At 33.8% G+C, this 7,224-nt stretch overlaps 1 long non-coding RNA gene across 1 annotated transcript; it reads right to left on the bottom strand.

Moving 5' to 3' along the window:
- Positions 1-202: 202 nt before the first annotated feature.
- Positions 203-3,269, bottom strand: LOC139196720 (uncharacterized). The gene is made up of 2 exons (XR_011581827.1): positions 2,869-3,269; positions 203-570 (listed from the first exon to the last, which is right to left on the bottom strand). It is a non-coding gene; the product is annotated as an uncharacterized lncRNA (long non-coding RNA).
- Positions 3,270-7,224: the final 3,955 nt, after the last annotated feature.

Here is a 7,224-nt window from a genome sequence, read left to right as displayed (position 1 = left end):
AGAGAATATTATGATGTTGTAGCATCATTAAGGATTCAACACCCTCTATGTGTAATCTTGTGTATAAACATGAAATTATCTAATTACAAGCAGCTAAACCCGCGTGATGCCGCGGGTTACAAAACTTTGTTAAACATGTAGAAAATTTTGAAAAAGCATGTGCTAAAGAATAGTGTTTATGTACATATATTATATGCGAAAATTGAGAACGCTGATATGCCATAGCTAGGTAGTGCTATTTACAAAATGTATAAAGATTACCTTCAACCCTCTGTAACCATATAGAGGTATTGAACGATTGATAACCATGAAAACTCATATGTATTCTATAAACAACATAAATCTACCAAGTTAATGAACTGCATTAAAAAAATCTACCAAATGAAAAATTCACTTGGTATTTACTGTAAAGCCAAACCACTAAGGAATTGGAACTTATTTTGTAAAAATATTAACCCTTCTTCGGATTGAACCAGCTACAACTCCTGGGGTTGGCAACCTCAAGCATTGTGGCAACTCTTCTATTCTCATCATAAACATCTGATTCTTCCAAATCATTACACCTCCATCCTAGAATTTGTCCCCCGTCACCACAAATACACATAAAAAATCAGAGAAAATCAAATGATATAAACACCAAATTCCAAATTTGCAGTAAAAACCAAATTCCAAACAATGATTGGATGCATATCCGAGCCATAAGGGAACCAAATTTAAAGAATTATTTGGACATGAAAACACAAAATAGCGAAGGGAAAAATTCATCAAAATTCTCTACTCAAGGATAAGCTAAAATTGGAAAATATTCAAACCCCAGAAACTCTGGTTTCCTAAACGCCACATACGTCTGCATTAGAAAACATTGGAGTACTTAATTCGGTATAAAAGTGAAAATTTTAAGTCTTTTCTGTATAATGCAAGTGGTAGACATGGCAAAATTACAATTTGAGGGCATAAAAAAAATCGCGTAGGATTGCTACAGACACTAACAATTGTAGTCAACCAATTTACTAATATTACGATTTATCTTATGATATTTTTCTTGTTTTGTTAGATATGAAATTTAATTAGTAATATAATTTCATATTTACTAAAGCAGATGTAAACTCCTGTAAAACCACCCTTCTCTTAAACCCCTGAAGACTAACTCTTACATCATTTATAGTGCAAAATTTGATGAATCAAATAAAGATTGTCAAAATTTTAGAATTTTAACATCAATTACAACATGAAGACCCAAAATTTGATTCAAATCAAAGTTGAAGAATCTATTAACGGAAATTTTGACATAAATCACAATCTATAGATGGTCCCTGTAGAACAATACGAAGAAAACCAAAAATAGGGCAAAACTCTTGAGAGAACGACGGAAATCGAACGCTCCAATATTCGTATATTTCACCAGATCAATCAATTATATAGAGAACTAAAGTATATTTATGGCTAAATCGGATAAATGATCCCTGTGGTCATAAGGTATTCGGAAGATAGTACATGTGCTAAAAAAATTAAGATTTAAACCCTTGTGATGTACCCCGTTAGCAAATTTAGTCCAAAAGTGATTTTTCCGTTAACTATCGGTTAATACATGGGTAAAATTGTACTTTGACGTGTGCACTTTCTTCTTCCTACATCTCCCCTACGCAACCCCCAAACTCACTTCGCACAAGAGAAAAAGGAGAGACCATTTTCAGTTTTCCATAGAGCTACCACCGCAACCATGGCGGCCACCGTGTCTCCGTGGGTGCGCTTATGTGAGTTTTCCACAATTGGGGTTTTTTTTAACCCTTGATTCTGATGCGATTTTGGGCGACTTCAGAGGAAATCGAAGCCATCTCAGCTTGGGTTTTTTTTTTATTTGAACAATTACGGTCTTTTGGGGTGTTTTGTTCTCAAATTGGTGTATGTAATGGAGGAAATCTCCGTTTTCGCAGAGGTGTAATATACTAGATGTGAAATTTTCTATCTTCCTGTTTGGTTGCCTAGAAAGTCCAAGAAAGTAGAGAATGATCAATCAAACAATTTAGAGGGGGGATAAAGTTTATGGGATTGATTTTGTTCTGTCTTTGTTTCTGATTTAGTAAACTTAATCAAATTATTAGCTCGTTTCTATAGAACATATGTGTGCGTGTGACTTTGATTAATAATTTGGGTAACTTTTGTTTTCCAATTAAATTGAGGTTCAGTGTGTAAGATGAACAATTTTAAGGTTTTCCTTGGATTTGGAAGATGATGGGAAAGTTTATCTGATTCGTGTTTTTCTTTGGTGGGCTGTGAAGAAGAAGGGGAGAGAAGAAGAAGGTACACATGTCAAAGTATAATTTTATCCATGTATTTAAAGATAGTTAACAAAAAAATCACTTTTGAGCTAAATTTGCTAACGGAGTACACCACAGGGGTTTAAATCTGAGTTTTTTTAGCACATGAGCTATTTTCCTAATACCTTATGACCACATGAATCATTTATCCGATTTGGCCTATATTTATACAACTCAATCTAAGTAAGTTGGACTAGGAATATGTTTTGACTTACTTAACTAATACATACGTTTTGGAAAGAAAAGAAAAACCTAATACATACATGTTGCTGCTGCGCTCTCTCTCTCTGACACACACAATTCATTTCCTTGAAACTAATCTTGTCACAATACACAATCTTCATTTTCATTTCCGTCCCGTTTATGGTTTTGCTTATATATATATTAATTGACTGTTTCTGATCTCTACCTCCTTTTACGATAACCAACTCCTAATTTGTAACCAAAATTACATAGAGTAAAATACACAATTTATATCTAGAATTTAAGCTAGGTGTAGAGATAAAAAGAAAAGGGGTTCTAATAAAATTTCCCAATGATCCATATGTACCTTGGAGTTGGTGGTTTTGAAGTGTTGGGGAGGGACAAGTGAAGCAAGCTTGAAGCAGAGACTTTTCATTTGAATTCTTCTGTTTCTCTCCACTGTCTTCCTGTCCGGTTTGGAAGAAGACTCGCTGCTACGCTCCATCCTCTCTCTCTCTCTCTCTCTCTCTCTCTCTCTAAAAAGAAACAAAGCCCACAAAACCCAAAATCTAAGCAAGCATGAAAAGCAAGAAATAGAGAGCAAATTAAGGGACAGGGTTTGGAAAGAAGGAGGAGCTTGACTGAAACTTGTACGCAGCTTCGTGCCCAACCGAAATAAGCAAAAACGAGTCAAGGGAATCCTACTGTGAACCTTCGAATGCCATTAGCCTCCATATGAAACGGGGGCCCGCCCTAGCATATATTCATGTGAAGCCGTTGGATCTGAGAAACCCTCGCCTTCAGCGTCTACTTTTCATGTTATATACATTCCTGTGTCTCCACTTTTCAAGGGTGGTTTTCAAATTAGAAACGACTTTGGTTTTGCATTCACAAACAAAATACCTTAGATTATTGTATTTTGCTTCCAAATTAGGTTTTTGATTGTCTTTTCTAATACGGTAGCTTAGAAATTGGGTTATTTTATCAATAAATTAAACGAATGGCGATCAATAAAAAAAAATGTGATGGGAGAGATGGGTAATTCACGTATTAATATGTTATGTAGTAAAGCCCACAAAGCTGGGAGCAAACAAATTTTATAACTTTTGGAAAGGTTATTACTGAAATAGGTGTAGTTTAAAAATATTATTTACTAACTTATTTATTCTTCACAAATGTTGGATATTCTAAATAGGATTTCGTAGGTACCCAAGTATTTTATTTCTTACACATATGTACTTTATTTACTTGTACTCCAAAGCGTTGTTCTTTAATGCCCAATGCCCCATTGTGTATATAAAGGGTGTTGAATACATTTCATTTTTTCTCTATCAAATCAGTCATGTCCACCCAAGATCAATATGAAAATCAGTTAACTAAAATTATTAGTGTTGATTGTGCAAAAAGAAAGATTCAAACCCCAACTGGAAGTAAAAATTATAACTATGTGGATGTGTGTTTCTTTAGATGGAATCAAGAAAAATTAAATCTTATTACAGTATGGAGTTTATTTCTATACATAACTGGTCCCAACTTAGGACCATAATTTGTTATGACTTGAGGTTATTTCTTATAGATTATTACTTTAATATATTTGTTGCTGCCATATTCCGAAAGTCGATGTTTCGGACTTTTTAAATTGTTCAAAATTAACGTAGTTTTAGTTCTGTGTTACAATTTTAGGCCCATAATATATGGGTTTGAAACAAATGACGAAATCTACAATACTCCTTGCTTAAAAGAAAGGATTTACCAAATAACTTTCAAGGTTAATAAAAAAATTGAAACCAAAAAGTGAAAACAAAATGCTTATAGGCTCTAAATTTCTATACTATGAGAAGGGAACTTAAATGGAGAGCAAAAAACACATTTCTCTAGCCAATTTTATTAAGCCCATATTCTGCAAACCTTGTTTTTGATTATCAATTCATGCAAAAAGTCTTAATTTTGTTATGATCTAGAAGTGGTTTTGTTATGATCTAGAAGTTGGTTTTGTTATGATCCCACTCAATTTCAATTTGGACGACATATTATGGTGTTATATGATTAGTTTAACATTCACATATATCAGTTTTAACTCCACTAGAAATAAAATATTTAAGATTGACTTCCTTAACAAGCTTGGTTTAAAAATATATATTCTGACTTACCTTCCAAATGACAAAGTGCAAGGATGAAATTAGTGTCTTAAATAACATTGAGTTTAGTTACTATATGTAATTGGTTATTTGTGTATCACTGTTTATACTTCTTTTTTTCTTTTTAACAAACAATAATATCTACATTAAAACTTACTCTAATCCAAAACTCAAATTTTAGGTTCTAAACTTACCCCACCTTGCTCAAAATTCAAATTTTAGGCTGGTCTACCATATATGTGTATTTGTTTTAGTTTTATATTTATAAATTCATTGAATCCAATGACTAAGATCTAATATGATCAAATCTAACAGTAAAAAAAAGATTTAACGGTCCAAATTTAAATCCAAAGGCTAAAGTAATTGAAAAAAAATTGTTTTATGTGTTTCATATTCTTAATTTCATAGTGTTCCACGAACTTCATGGTGTCGCTTTAGTGATTTTTCAGTATTTATCGGATTCTAAATATTTTTAGGTTAAAATGTTCATAAAATTAAATTAGGATAGTCTACATAATTTTTTTTAATTTACTTTAAGAAAACAATTATCCTAAATTCATTCTTTAATAGTTTCATGCTAAAATTGTAACCCATAAGGGTTGGAGGAGAAAAACTATTTATGGGTTAAAATCAAATTTTCTGGGTTAAAAATTTTAGGTTTTAACCCTAGGATTGGAGATGATCTAAGGGGTGGGGAGTGAGCTAAACTTTACAATGAGCTTGCCATAATAATATGGTTCAACTTTGCCTCTGGCGAGAATTAAAATTAAGACCGCTCACTTACAAGTAAAGAGGAATACTAGTAGACCATAATACTAAGTGACATTACTTTTTATATCTTAGAGATACTTAGATTTAGCCGACCAAATTCTATATATATATATTTAGATGTTTGGTTTTTAATGTTTTTAGACCAATTTTTTTTATTGAATTGTGAGTGCAAAAAGGACGATGGTATTTAAAAAAAAAAAAAAAAAAAAAAAAAAAAACCACACTCATATTTTAAACGTATCAATGTAACAAATGATTTCATATATATGGTGAGTAATGGAACTGAATCGTACTTGCACCAGTTTGTGTAATCTGAATAGTGAAATATTTTTTTCGAAAAAAATTGAATAGTGAATGAGTCGGGGCTTAGAGACATTACTCCATTCAGTTCCCCTGGGTATAGTCCATATCCAATGTATTAACAACTGCGTCCACTGCATTCAAACTTGAGCTGCCACGCCCCAACCCCGTTGTCTTCGGAACATCGAGATGGTCACGTGCTGGCCGACACCCGAAAAGTGACGAAAGCCATTTAATTTAAGCAAAAGCTGAGAAATATGCTAAAATAGGAGGAACTAATAACACAATACTAAAGTTCAACTGCTAATTAATAAAATTATGGTCATACACATAAGTTTAGAGCATACGTCTAATACAGAGTACAAGCGGAACTTAAGCTAGAGAAGTGCTATTACAATAGGTGTCGAAGCAGAGAAGATATAGCACTAAATCACTGGTAGGGAAATGCCTTGTAGCCCAGGTCATAATCCTCATTCATAGGTCCTGAAGGGAGTGCAAAACAAACATGAGTGGACCAAGTTGATATATATATATATATATATATAACAGTTATCAACATACTAACCCCCAGGTTTTATGAAAACACATATATAATGATAAACATAGGTTTTCCAAAACCTAGCATGTCGTGTAATGTCTCAAAATCATAACTTGTATATATAATAAACACTAGTGAATTGTCCGATAACCCCAAGGCCCCATGCCGGCTCCCCGTCTCTGAGTAGATAGTCAGAGGAAAATACACTTCAGGCCCCATGCCGGCTCCCCGTCCCTGTGCTAAATAGCCAGAGGAAACACACATCAGGCCCTATGCCAACACCAAACCGTCGCCCGGGACGGACCAGAATCTATCCATACATCCCATAGCAGAAATGACCACTAGGTAAGTACAAAATCATTGAACATATTTATATTGAAAAGCAACTTCATAGTATAAAGTCATTCATCATCTATACTATAAAGAGGTGTTCTAAACATGTTCTAAATATCATATCGTCATCCATCAAATATTCTATAAGCACATGGGTTATAGGAAAAATAGTAATAATTCAATCTAGCCTCAGTAAGCATGTTATCTCACAAAACATTTCATAAAACATAATCATTAAATCATGCTTTTCATGTATGCATTTCTACTATTAAAACATGCTTTTAAAGGGGTCCATTCACCGTACACCGATGGTGCAAAGCTGTACCAAAAAGGAATAACGGAATCACCGCTAATAATTGCACATATTCACATAAAGGAGTATCTTTAGTCAAACTCTATTCAAACGATTGAATTTGGGAAAACGGACTTCAAAAACGGGTCCAGGACGTCGAAATTAGCCTAGGAAAGGTCTCAAACGAAACCCCGGAAAGTCAACCCTAAAAGTCAACGATGACGGTTGACCGGTCAAAGTCAAAGTAAACGCTGACCGTTGACTTAGTCAACGGTCAGAGTCAACAGTCAAAGGTCAGACTGGGCTTGGATTTGGGTTGGGCCGATTGGGCCCTAAGGGTTTTGGGTCTAA

The sequence above is a fragment of the Malus domestica genome, chromosome 06 (assembly GCF_042453785.1).
Source record: "Malus domestica chromosome 06, GDT2T_hap1".
Classification (NCBI taxonomy): domain Eukaryota; kingdom Viridiplantae; phylum Streptophyta; class Magnoliopsida; order Rosales; family Rosaceae; genus Malus; species Malus domestica.
Note: the sequence above shows the minus strand (reverse complement) of the source record. Positions and strands in the feature narration are given on the sequence as shown.